The following is a 14,333-nucleotide window of genomic DNA, read 5'->3' as shown; positions in this document are numbered from 1 at the left end:
AGAAATTGATTCAAGAACTAGTTGTTTGATCCATTCGTAGGACCTACAATTCAGCTCCACTAGTTGAGGTTCTTGGGTCACAACCTTGGATTTTGGTCCTGTTTGAGTGTTTGATACTTGTGTTTAAGTGTTTGAAGTGGCTTTTAGGCTTAAGAAGAGTGTTTACAAGCTTAAAAAGTGTTCATATGTTGTCTTTGAAGTTCTTTTAAGTGTGTTACAGGTTTGTTGTGGTGTTTGAAGGTTTAAAATAGTAAAAGTGTATCCTAAAAAGTGGAGACTGTACATTCTGAAAATGCCAATCGAATCGAATTAAATTTAATCAAATCGAATAAATTCTAATTAAATCAAATTTATTTAAATCGAATCGAACATTCTCTAATCGAATTTTCAAAACTCTGTTTGATTCATTTTACATTTCAACTCGATTCGTAAAGTGTCCCACTTCATTGTAATTCTAACATACCATATCCTTCCGAGTCCTAGACTGACTCCTTTTCCTGCTCTCGTTCCCACCACCTCTATTATTTTTCCTTCCTCTACCAACATACATTAAATCACTTGATGATTCACCTGAATTTCTTCGTCTGACGTCTTCGATTAAAATTAGATCCCGAATCCCATCAAAAGTGAACTCACTGGTAGAACTAGTTAATCGTTGTAATAGTCCCTGACCAGCTATTAGGCAAGGATGATAACAGTAGTAGAGTTTAATTTGCTGATGTGCACTGTAACTGAGCTTCCTTCTTTCATCTTCGTGTTTACCAGTTCACGAATTAGGAAAACCTTATTAGCTGCCGAAGGCTTTTCATACATATTAGACAATGCATTCATTATCCCACGCGCTGTAGTTTCCTTCAACATGTTGAACGCAACATCCTTCGATAACAACAATCTAATAACTGTCTTGGTTTTCTTATCCAAAGTCTCCCACTCATATGGTTTTATCTTCTTCGGTCTTTCACTCAACACCATGTCGAAATCCTTATGAACTAGCAAATCCTCCATTTGCATTTTCCACCAAACAGAGAGGCTAGGTGGACAACCTAGTATAATTACATATGGCATAATTGTATTGATTTAATAGATTAGTAAGATAAGATTAGCAAGTGACTAGACTTAAAAAGACACCTGGTTACAACAAACCCACCCAATTAGCCTACTGTATCTTAAAATGAAAAATTACACCATTCCTCCTAATATAAATCCCATCAATTTCCCTCTATTCTCTACCCAAACGATCAATAGACGTCTTACCCAAAAAAATGATAAACTTGAATTAAACCTCAAACTCAATAAATTCACATTAGATGACTTTAGGAATGATTTTCAAGAATTAATGGGTCGATTTGTTTTGAAAATAACTATTTAGAATCTTCCTTTGATGATGGCTTCCTCCCTGCTGCGCCTCACAAGGTCCTTCGTCCCGTTCCGTCCAGCGGCCCTAGCTGTCTCTGCACATCGTCAACTCAACATTCACAGCATATGTCAGCATTCAACGAACACCACTCAAACAAGGCAGTTTTCGTCACCGTCCAGTGTTTTAAAAACCGATGAAACCATTCCCTGTAGGTAAATAGAAATAGTTCTACCGACTTGACTTGAAGTTTAAACCTCCGATAAAAACGGTTAAACCGGTTTGGACCGTCATACCAGTTGTTTTAAGCCCCATTTAAGTTGCAAATTGCCAAAAAAATTCGGAGGCCGAGCTAATGTTTTTTAGTTTTTACCAATTTTTTTAACTTAGCTAAACTTTTATTTTTTATTTTTACCTAGCAGCCAGCGATTTGATTTTAACTTTTTATTTAATATTGTACTTGATTATTGTTTGGGCCCATCCTTGAGTTGGAAACGGACACGGAGGCGGGGATAATAAGGAGCAGTAGGCCAATACGGATATGGAGGTGGCTGGACAACAGGGTTGGCCGTAGGTGGCTGAGTTGGTGGTCCAGAACCATGGGTATTTTTGGGTTTACCAGTTCTTGGGTGTTCACACTTACCAGAGTTGTTATTGGGGCAGCGCTGTGAAGGGGTAGGCCCACAATTATTTGTTTCCCGTGGAACAATGGCTGGGTGGTGGTCAGTGACTGCAGTTGCTACAATGGGTGTTGGAACTTGTGTCTCGCTGGCATGTGGATGTAGCATCTCCAGTTGCGGCATGCTACACGTATTCTTCCATGATGGGAGAGTTTGGTTAAGAAATGAGGCCACAATATCATACTCTGGTGGAAGACCACGGACGAGTTGAAGAACTCGTCGTTGTTTAGTAACTGGCGAATAAACATAAGCAAATTGATCCGCGAGTTCCTTGAGACGTAGGTAGTAAGCTTCAAGTGAGGGCATGGCTTTGAGAGACAAGTTCGTAAACTCGTGTTCCAAAGCAGCGGCTCGTGACCCCTTGTTGTTTGAAAATTCCATTGACACGATTCAAGTCTCGAGAGTAGTGGACTCATGTCAAGGACCCGAACAAGCAGGTCTTCAGAGAGGGTCCCATAAATCCATTGGAGGACCACCACATCGATCTTCATCCAGGAGGGGTAGTATGCATGTGTTTTGGCAGGGCGTACCATCGATGTGAATCAACAAATCATAACCTCTGGCAAGGAGCTGGAAAAGTTTTACCCAGGAGGAGTAAGAGACCTTCACTCCATAAAGAACGCGGACCATAGTTTGGATGTTAATGATGGTGTAAATGGGGTGTAAGGCTTGTGATTTTGGGCCTGCCATGACTGGAAAATTGAGAGGTCTGATGGTAGGATTAAGGATGGCGGCAGAATGAAAGTTTCAAACTACAGAGGATGATACCATGTGAGATGAGGGAATATTTCAATATCCGTTATTCACTTGGTAAACCCCTTAATATAGTACAAAGTCAAGAGGTGAAATAGGAAATGTGCCTAACAAACCTAACAAAATGATAAATAAAAACTACTGATAATACAATTAATATAATTATAATAAACTAATAATATCTCAAGATATTATCGGTTAGCACACTGTGTTTTGTTTGGGATCGTGTGCACATATTGTTTCCAACAAAACTCCCTCTTGAGAAAAAAAAGAACATCATTCGGTTTGAGATGAATTCTCCACCATTATTACATTGTATCTTCTTAATTTGCTTCCCAAATTACGTTAGCACTCATCCTATGGTGAAATTCAATAAACACTCACTTGTATCACTTTGTATTTAATGAGATAAGTCCACACCGCCTACTAAAATCTTCAAGAATTGTCAAAAAGAAACTAGCATTTGAGGTAATAGGTTTGCGATATTTTCCTATGTGGCTGTATTAAATCAAAACAAGCATTAGTTTTAATATAAATCTTTGGAAAAGAAAACCGAGTAAATTTAGCTTTATTACAAGCATCATCAGCATTGTCTCTAAGGTTAAAACATGTATTCTTAAAAAATAAATTTGATATAACTTATCGTATGAGGCATGACCCAATCTTTTGTGCCCTGACTTATGCGTCCGTCTTTGACATCTAAGCGTTTCTTTCTTTGACCACCTCGCCCATGCGATACATACCATTCACACGTTTACCCACTCTAATTATCTTCTTTGAATGAAAGCTTACATACAACAAAAATCAGGGAGGAAGCTCTCAACGCACTAAGGATCATTTGCTAATCGACCAACCAAAGCAAATTACAATTGAAATCAAGTGTATATAAGTTTGTAATTATTTTCTAGTTTGTTAAGATGCTTTCACCCATAGCTTTAAAAGATATTAACATAATTAGGAATCATAACTGGTGCTTCATTTGTGCCTTCGGTGTAATTTTCAAGTATGTTAAGTGTGTGGACTATATACTCGCTTGATCTAGAGTCTATAATCCACTTGTCATGTCTGTTGTAACTTACCTACCATAAACTTCAAACTCCAGTACATAAATCATTATATTTTTCGAGGGACAATAGTAGAATACCGATCAAAAACTACACAAACCTATCTCTAAACAAAATACATAAATATAAAAAGGAAATAAAAGTTAAAGGAGACAATATTCTGGGAGGTTCCATAAATTTTATGGGATGACTTGGAGAAGATTTCAAATAATCATTACTTTTTTATTTATTAATTTGTTAGTCTTATCATACATTCTATTTGTGTTGGTATCAAATGTTTATTTGATTTCGAGTAGGACTAGGCCAAAGGATATCTGTATAAGCCTTCGGTATTTGATGTAAGTTAATTAACTTTTTAGTTTGTCCTGGGATCGAAGGTTTTTGTTTGTCAATTAATATTTGCGTGTTCAATTTAGTTGATTGCAATACAAGTATTTTGTTTACTTTATGTTTGTACCGCAAAGGGGTAATTAAAGGTGTGCAATCAAAATTCCTTCCAAGTCCTAATGTGGTCCTATGTTATCTTTGTTCAATTTAGTTGATTGCAATACAAGTATTTTGTTTACTTTATGTTTGTACCGCAAAGGGGTAATTAGAGGTGTGCAATCAAAATTCCTTCCAAGTCCTAATGTGGTCCTATGTTATCTTTGTTTGACTTAGGGTAACAACAAGAGAGGTTGATTTCTAATTTGGGTTTGTGACAGTACTTGTGAAACTCTCCTGGTTTAACACTAAATAAAGAGGAGATTGTTTTTCTTAAGTATATTAATAAAATAAGACTAGCAAGTGACTAGACTTAAAAAGACACCCAGTTACAACAAACCCACCCAATTACCCTACGTTATCTTAAAACGAAAAATTACACCACGCCTCCTAATATATTCCCATCAATTTCCCTCTATTCTCTACCCAAACGTCGTACCCAAAAAAGCGATAAACTCGAATTAAACCTCAAACTCAATAAATTCACATAAGATGACTTTAGGAATGATTTTCAATAATTAATGGGTCGATTTGTTTTGAAAATAACTATTTGGAATCTTCCTTTGATAGACCATACCTTCTATATAAAAGATTTTTTTTTTTTTTTACTTTACTTAGAAAACTAAAATTACGCTGATGATGGCTTCCTCCCTGCTGCGCCTCACAAGGTCCTTCGTCCCTAGCTGTCTCTGCACATCGTCAACTCATTCACAGCATACGTCAGCATTCAACGAACACCACTCAAACAAGGCAGTTTTCGTCACCGTCAGAGGACGCGCCACCACGTACTGGTTTGCTTTTTAACCAGTGTTTTAAAAACCGATAAATACAGGCCGGTTCAACCATTCCCTGTAGGTAAATAGAAATAGTTCTATCGACTTGACTTGAAGTTTAAACCTCCGATAAAAAACGGTTAAACCGGTTTGGACCGTCATACCAGTTTTTTTAAGCCCATTTAAGTTGCAAATTGCCAAAGAAATTGGGAGGCCGAGCTAATGTTTTTTAGTTTTTACCAATTTTTTAACTTAGCTAAACTTTATTTTTATTTTTACCTAGCAGCCAGCGATTTGATTTTAACCTTTTAGGGTCATACCCCCGTTTGCTTGTCATACCCCCCCCCCCTCTCTTGAAAAACCAACTTTCATATTACCCCTTAAAATTATATAATTAACAAATTAGTACAAAATTAAGGATTTCATATTTTTTTTAAGTCACGTTTTTTTTATGATTTCGGGTTTAGGGTTTGGGTTTTCGGGTTTAGGGTTTAGGGACTAATATGTTTATAAATAATGTTATAGGGTAATAGTAATTAATCTAATAACTTCAGAGGGGGGTGTATTTAGTAAAAATGGTGTAAGAGGGGTATATTGTACTTTATTTTTTGAGTTGAAATTATATTTTATAGAATTTAGTTTTAAATGGTTAACATGGTTGAACCACCAGGTATAGCTTGTTTATAAAACATGGTTTTTAACCCGTAATATCTATTTTATAATTTGAATGAATGCCTTAATATCTTTTTCAACTTCAGTTAGATTTGATCTATGGTTCCTAGCGTCTCAAATGCAAATAATGTCCGGAGTTCCTTCAATGCTATTAACTCTGGTTAATGATGAAGAGGTGACTGTAAGCATCCCCGGAATGGAGAAGATGGCTACTGATCTGGGCCTGTGTGTAACGTTACAAATGCCAAAGTTAGGGGAATATGATCAGGAAGTTTTTCCTAACATTTTTTTTGAAGACGACAATTTACTCCTCGTCTTCAAAACCAGTAAAGAAACCCACCTTGCAGCCATCAAATTCCCGGAGAACGTTCAACACATGTTTAGAATGCAGGGATTTTCAAATGGAAGGACGGATATAACCTTTTTAGGATCTCTGGAAAACACTAATTTCCTAGACCCCTTTGTTATTCATCGTCCTACACCTTACTGTGGTAATTACTATCCCAATGATCAATATCTTAGCGGTGCAAAGGCTCACGAGTTGTTTTTTCAAGCTTGAGTTCGGCTGTTTTATTATTTTATACACATTTATAATTATATTCATAAATTTGAGAAAAAACTTATAAACTATTAGGTATCTTATGATATGTAATATTGAAATTCTACAACCGTATGCTTATTTTGTGAATGGTTGCTTTCAGTTGCATTTGATCGATCGTTTCTAGGAAAGAAACTTTGTGAAATAATAGCTAACTCGGGGGTGAAGAGTAAGTCGTTCACAGTGTATAAGAAGGATACAGATGAAAGCATGTACATAAAAGGGAATATGCCCGGAGTGGAGAAGATTGTGGTAAATAAGGAAGGTCTGTGTGTGTCGCTAAACATGCCCGGTTTCGAGCTAGAGGATGTGGAGTTGGGTTTTGAATATGAGACGTTCATTATTGAAGGAAACCGAGAGAACGAGCATTATATCACAGGGATACGGGTACCAGAGGGTTTTAAGAGGGAGTACTGTGATATGATCAAGAGAGAGATGCAAGATGGACTGTTTAAGGCAACTCTTCCCCATATTAATGCTAACAGGTTCGCGTTTAGTGCGTATCGCTATATAATTAAGAGATATGGTTGCTAGCTATATAAATATCTTAATGTAAGTTTTGATCTGCTTGATTTCTAAGAAGTAGACCAGCAGCCTTATACAACATTCATGTATGATTTTTACCGCGATATTGATGGATTAAATTGCTTTATTTAGCTGCTGATTATGGCGTATCACTATTTGTGTAATTGTATAAAGAACCAAATACTCATTAATGGATTAATATGGCTTGTGGTAACAGGTCAATTTAAAAACTCTAGCTAAAGATGAAAAAGTCAAACTTGGTTAAAAGTCTTATCAAAGTCTATTTTAACCTCCTGAATCGTTTCAATTTTAGAGATGGAGATTAAGATTTTTATTAAATAATAGTCTGTATTTGAGTATACGAACTGTACGCGTTTCAAGCCAAACCTGTTTGACATGTTATCCAACAAGTTAGGACTCTAGACAATGTTTGCAACAACCTGATATCAAAAGTAATTACGAAGACGAGTAACACAAGTGAAACGTGTATTAACCGGAATATCATCAAAATAACTTACAATATGAGTAACACGAACTAACCATTATTGTTGTTCGTCATTTAACCGTTGAATCTGTCGCTTCAAATAAATGTCCCTGATCATCCACAATATAAGAGCTATTGCCACTTCTGGATATACAATGAGAAGGCAGATGTTGTCTGGAGGTTGGACGTAAACCAGGGAAGCCATCTCGGATCAATGTAATATAATAAAATCAGTTTTGTACTTTTGTGCTTGTTATAGTATCAATTTGTTGCGAAGTTAGACTCGACTAAGATTTTTCTAAAACACGTTCAACAACCTCACAAATATATCTTTATTTTCTTCATATACTATGTAACAAATTCTAGTTTGAGCAATATCTAAAAATGGGAAATTAAAAGCCAGCAAGAGTTCAAGCTTCCATGGTGTTGGTTTATAAACTGTCCAAATATCACAACTATATGCAATGGCAATTAAATAAAGTCTGTATTTGAGTATATGAACTGAGTAAGACCAACCATTATAACCTCAATTTCAATTTGGAACTTGAAACATTTTTGTCTACCAATATTTAAATTCTTCTAATCACAAGATCTAGTTCTATAACCTCTTGAAATGTAAAAAAAACTGAAACAAACAAAATCAAAAATGTATAATCAAACGAATGTTTACAATAAAAAGTGGTTCATGACTTGAATTACCGAAAGAGTATATATCTACCATTTAATTCCCCTCTCACCAAAGGTGAGATCCTACGACAAGCGGCTGTCAAATTACTAAAAGCTTCTAATAAAATGTTAAGTGCTCCTTCTATACCAGTTAATAACATTACTTTGCTCAAGTGTAGCGGTGCTATCCAGCCCTTGGACTCCATACCAGTCGGGTTGACCATTGACTATCCCGAAGGACTCCATACCAGTCTGGTTGACCATCGACTCCCGAGCCATGGAAACATAGCATGTGCTTCTTGGGCAACATATATAGTCTTCCTGTTCAAATTTTAGCTCAGCTGTTTTCTTCAACTGAAATTGCATATGCAAACAAATTAGAATTCACACATGAACTGCCTCTATTTTTCAAACTCTACAAAATGTAAAATCAACAAAGTTTTCCAGAATAAAAGAAAATCTCATAATGAAACTCTTGCTTGCGAGAACTGATAAAAAAAGGAAAAAATGAAAACCTTCATATCGACATTCGATTTATTGGTAAACAAGAATACTGATGGATATCTCGATTTTACCTGATGAAAAGTAGGCTTCTTCTATGAACAATCAACATGTTATGATCAACGTATGCTGGGCGCACCCTTCTACAATCATATACAATCGTCAGAAAAAATATATATGCCTAAGAGATGAGACCAATAACTAAAGAACAGAAACAAAAACTGCTTACAACACTGAATCCGATGATGTTTCTTCCTTCTGGAGAAGTGACCGAACTAAAGAGCCAATCATGGCACAAGGCGGCCGTCATATGATTTTCCAATTGAGCCTAGCCAAACATTCCTATATATACAGTTGGCAATGAACGTATGATAAACCCTAACCCTATGGAATTTTAATGTGTGAAAATAAAATAATACAAAAATTAAAATTGGATTATTTTAATTGGGCTTTGGTCCTGTCAACTTTCTATAAAATCAATTAAATTGCATATCATTTAAAATAAATTAAACACATCAACCTTCAAAAAATTAAATAATAAATAAAACATATCAATTTTGCAATTACGTATCACTTATTTTTGAACATAATAAGAAGAAAAATAATAAACTTGTCCACATTGCGACGTTGTTGCATTGCTTGTGTAAGTTATAGAAAAATATAGTAAAAGCTGGATATACGTACGCACTCATATATAAGTATATCTATAATATATATAAACGAAGACATAAAAATCCTACGTGTCACGATGTGGTCGCTCCCACTTTTTTGGAGTCACCAGATTTGCTTGATTTTTAAATTGAGGCATCTCATGCATACCCGAATTCATGGATATGAATCTTATCAAACCCAGAGATTCCTAAAACGGGTTATAACATCTCATTAAATTAAAAATTATTCTCACCAAATTATTTATATAAAAATCCTAAAAAATAGGATATAATAAAACTTAATATCATATTTATTTTAAAAAAGATATATATATATATATATATATATTATTTAAATTAAAAACCCAATTTGATAGTAAAAAAAATAAACGGGTCTTGGGTTTCATCAAACCATAAGCATATTATTAACTTTCATAAATATTATTTATAATTAAAAAACCAATTTTAAAGTAAAAAAATAAACGAGTCTTAGGTCTAATTAAAACCATATAGCTTTTAAAGTAGGTTATAACATCTCATTTATTTGTGAAACAATTTATCATCAAACCATAAGTATATTATTAACTTTCATACATTAAAAAAATATAAATTTAAAAAGTAAATAAATAATAGAACAAACAATATAAAACAACCCCGTAATACGGGGGATAAAAACTAATATATATATACATACATATATATAAGAGAAAAATCTATGATAAGAGCAACACTGAATCCAAATAAAACTCATATTGGATATATTCCAAGTGTGGGTCAACTTGTCACGTATATAAATTTGCATGACGTAATCAATAAACGAAATTCCATATTTTCCTTTTTAGGTAGCGAGTTACTATGCGATCGAAGATAAAATTTAGATGTGGTGGAAAATTTTAATGAAGTAAAAATTTATACAGTTTGATAGTCATCTTCCTTAACCATATTGGGTAATTTTTTCGACATTTGAAAAGTGATAAGGTGAAGCAACTTATTCGGTAGTTGTTTTGGACAAAAATCTACTAAGGATAATGTATCCAAATCCGTAAAGTGAGGTATAGTGCTAACACAGTAACAACGAATGTATGAACGAATATGGATGAACATAATGATTTGGTACGAGGAAAAACCCTTTGATCTTGTTCAGATCAAAAGAAAAAAAAAAACCGGGTGATGACAACTTGTCGATCACCAATTTATTAATCAAAAAAATGGGTTACAATGGGTGGAGTTGTTGATCAACGAATACAATGAATGTTATGTGTGTGTGATTACAGATAACTTAGCAGCTAGAATATGTGTGAATGTGTGTCTAATGTTGATCACAACTCAGTATATAAAGAAAAGAAAAAATAACTAACTAACAAATAGGTCCTATAAACCCGCTAGTCTTCCACTTTTCTCCATCGTGCTCTTTGACCACGTGCTTATAGAAGCTTAGTGACGAAGTAAGTGGTAGACTAATTCTAGGAGTTGTTGCTGTTATTTAAACATCAGTTTTCATACGAAAATCGTCCATTAATAGCAATGTTGACTAAGGATCTTGGATCCAGACTTAGTTAGAGAATTATTCATAAGGATAATTGATCCAAGCACGTCTTCAAGAATAACACATCCTGTCCTTAGTACTCAGTAATTGGTGACTCAACAATAAGTCCTATTAATACGCCACTTCTCCCACTAGCTTAGTCTTCAGTCTTTACATTGTGCTGCTGGTGCCTTGTAGCGAAATATATGGTAGACTGGGTTATAAAGTTGCTATACCTGATTAACACATCGCCATTCAAAATGCAATCATTAGTAAATAAATAGTACCATTGATCCTTTATAACCTAAAACATATCTTAAGGATAATCTATCCACAAGATAGTCAAGGATAATGGATCCTCAGCATAAAATTCATGCCCTAACAATTTTCCCCAAAATGGCGGGTGATTGTGTAACACAACTATCATTTTGAATCTCAAATCCTGCAAAAAAAAGAAGATGATTAGACATGTGCCAGGCAGTTATTATCGATAAACCATAATTATACGCCGCCTATATATGAGATGATTATAACCCTCTTATAACCACAGATCAAGCCGTCTTTCAGGTATCCTTCTTTCTCCTTCTTTATTTTCTTTCAATATGTCAACTTTTTCTGTATCCTCTTCCTCTTCTTCTTGATCGCAAGGCATCCTTTAAGCCCCTTCTTTCGAGATCTGTAAGTTCACAGATCCAGAAATTGACGAAATCTGATCACACTTTCCCAACACAGTTTTCCGACCCTTTGATTCTTCAGCCCGTAGTGATAGTATATCGAAAAACTGGGTTTGCTTTCCGGCCCAACCATTTCTCATAGGCTTCAAATATCCCTTTCCTGATTTAACCCAAAGATTCATTACCTTGACAGTTAAACCGGTTTGGACCTTCATACCAGTTGTTTTTAAGCCCCATTTAAGTTGCAAATTTGCAAAAAAAAAATAAAATTGGGAGGCCGAGCTAATGTTTTTTAGTTTTTACCAATTTTTTTAACTTAGCTAAACTTTATTTTTATTTTTACCTAGCAGCCAACGATTTGATTTTAACTTTTTATTTAATATTGTACTTGATTATTTTTTGAGTTGAAATTATATTTTATAGAACTTAGTTTTAAATGGTTAACATGGTTGAACCACGTGCCTGGTACAGATTGTTTATAAAACATGGTTTTTACCCTGTAATATCTATTTTATAAGTTGAATGAATGCCTTAATATCTTTTTCAACTTCAGTTAGATTTGATTTATGGTTTCTAGCGTCTCAAATGCAAATAATGTATGGAGTTCCTTCAATGCTATTAACTCTGGTTAATGATGAAGAGGAGACCGTAAGCATCCCGGAATGGAGAAGATGGCTACTGATCTTGGCCCGTGTGTAACGTTACAAATGCCAAAGTAAGGGGAATATCATGAAGCACTACGTGAAAATTGACCTTCGGCCACACGAAAAAAGTGTGGCCGTAGTCCTTTAGCCACACACATTTGGTTCAGGTCATATGTGGCCAAAGGTCGCGACACCGTGGGTATGATATGGCCACACACAGTTTTTAGTGGCCTTATGTGGTAATAAGTGTAGCTAAAGGGTACAAGCATTAGTTGCTGGCCATCAAGAATCCTCTCCAATAAGTGTTTCTAAACGGTAGAAAATGGCCATATAACTATTTACTATGAGTGACCATTGCACGTATACAGCCACATGAATTCATGTTTCAGCCACATGAATTTTATAATAATGTGGGCAATAGGGTTGTGTTAAGCTTGCATTGTGACCTATACCGTGTGGATATAGCAAAGAAATGGCCACTTTAATTAAAAATAGAGTGGCTAATTATATCATACAGACACTAGAAATTACGTTAAAAGTGGCTAAAAATGTTTTCTTGCCACCCAAACACTCCTTTGTAGATTATAGTGTGGCTATTGTCTTACCGTTTGTCACACATAATGCTTTTTGTAATTTAAAGTTTGGCTATTATCAAACTTTTCGTCACACATAGAGGTATTGTGTGGCTAATCATATCATATAGATATAGACACCGAAGGTTATTGTCAATGTGGCTAAAAATGTGAACTTGCCAGTCAAACACTCTTTTGTAGTTTGTGGTGTGGTCATTGTCTTACCGTTTGTCACACATAATGCTTTTGAAATATAAAGTGTGGCTATTATCATACTTTTGATCACACATAGATAAATGTGGCTATTTCATAAGTTTAACAAACACAATAACATAAATTCAAAACAAGTTTACATTAACAAACCTTCACTAATAAGTTATGAATTCAAAATATTTGAAACTACTACTAATTACTACCGACCTCAAACTTTCTCATAAACGAATCAAATTGTTTTTGCCTCCTTTCTTCGTTTTTCTTAAGTTTTTTCCATTTATTCCATTCGTCGCGCTCGTTCTTTCAACTCGTTTCTTGACTTCCTTTCATCTTTTTCCATTTTGGCTCTAACTTTTTGAATCTAAAATTGTTAAAATATTTGCATCATAACTTGTAAAGGGTTAATGTGAGGCGAAACCTCAAAGCACGATGACTATCACGCACAATCACATTAGACATAATGTATACACAAACAAAAACTTGAATCAACGACTTGTTGGTGATAATAATCAATGTCAACTGTACTAAAAAGTCCTAACATGTATTCACACATCGTATCATGGCAAATCAACCAAACATTCATCATACAACTTAACTTATGATCACTTAGTTCACGAGACAGATTATAACATGTACAAATTGATTTTGTTCACAAAGAAAAGATTAAGTATAAATTCTACAAAATTTACCACGGTAGAATATATGAATTAGGTTTCTCAAAAAAATTTTATAATATTTTTCTCATACATACAAAACTCACAATAATTCAACCATTAAAGATATGTACCAACAGTTCAGCAGATTGCACAACAAACACTTGTATAATGGTTATATCGACTCATTAATCTAAATTGTGCAAGACCAATTGGGTTGTCTTCAAAACTCATCATACTAACTTTCGGAACTAGAAACAACCCGTTTGATTTTGTCATTAGAGAGTTATGGTGTCGGAAAGACAGGTCAAAATATAACTCTTCGAATTAGCTTTGACCAATGTTTTTGTAAAATAATAAAAACTATTCAAACGTGTCCAAAAATTACAAAATTACCTTTCTGGAAACTAGACTCATAGTGCTATATCCTAGAATCAAAAATCATTCAGTAATCATCGTTTAACATCAAGTTACATACCAATAAATAAACAAAACCGAATCTGTCAGCAAACTGTTGTCATCAAACAAGTGAAATACATACCTTTTTAGCGATGAAAGAAGATGTACTAAGCTTCAATTACAAGAAATAACACTTAAAATTGAAAATCCCCAAACTTGGTTCTTGGGGTTCTTCACACTCAACACGAATCTGGCAAAAAACGAGATAGAATTGCTGAAAACCGACACCACACGTGGATTCCTCTCGCAAAAATAATTAGATTAGAGCCCGGAATCAAAGGATTTGGTTAAGAATTGAGTGAGTTAGAGAATTAATGATTGAGGATTATGGTGGGTGTAAAGAGATGAAGAAGAAGAATAATAAGAAGGAATGAAGAGAAAGAAAAAAAT

This window comes from Bidens hawaiensis, unplaced genomic scaffold, assembly GCF_021521415.1.
Source record: "Bidens hawaiensis isolate Kalapana, Puna unplaced genomic scaffold, B.hawaiensis_p1.1 tig00030408_1, whole genome shotgun sequence".
NCBI lineage: Eukaryota > Viridiplantae > Streptophyta > Magnoliopsida > Asterales > Asteraceae > Bidens > Bidens hawaiensis.
This window is presented reverse-complemented; position numbering follows the sequence as displayed.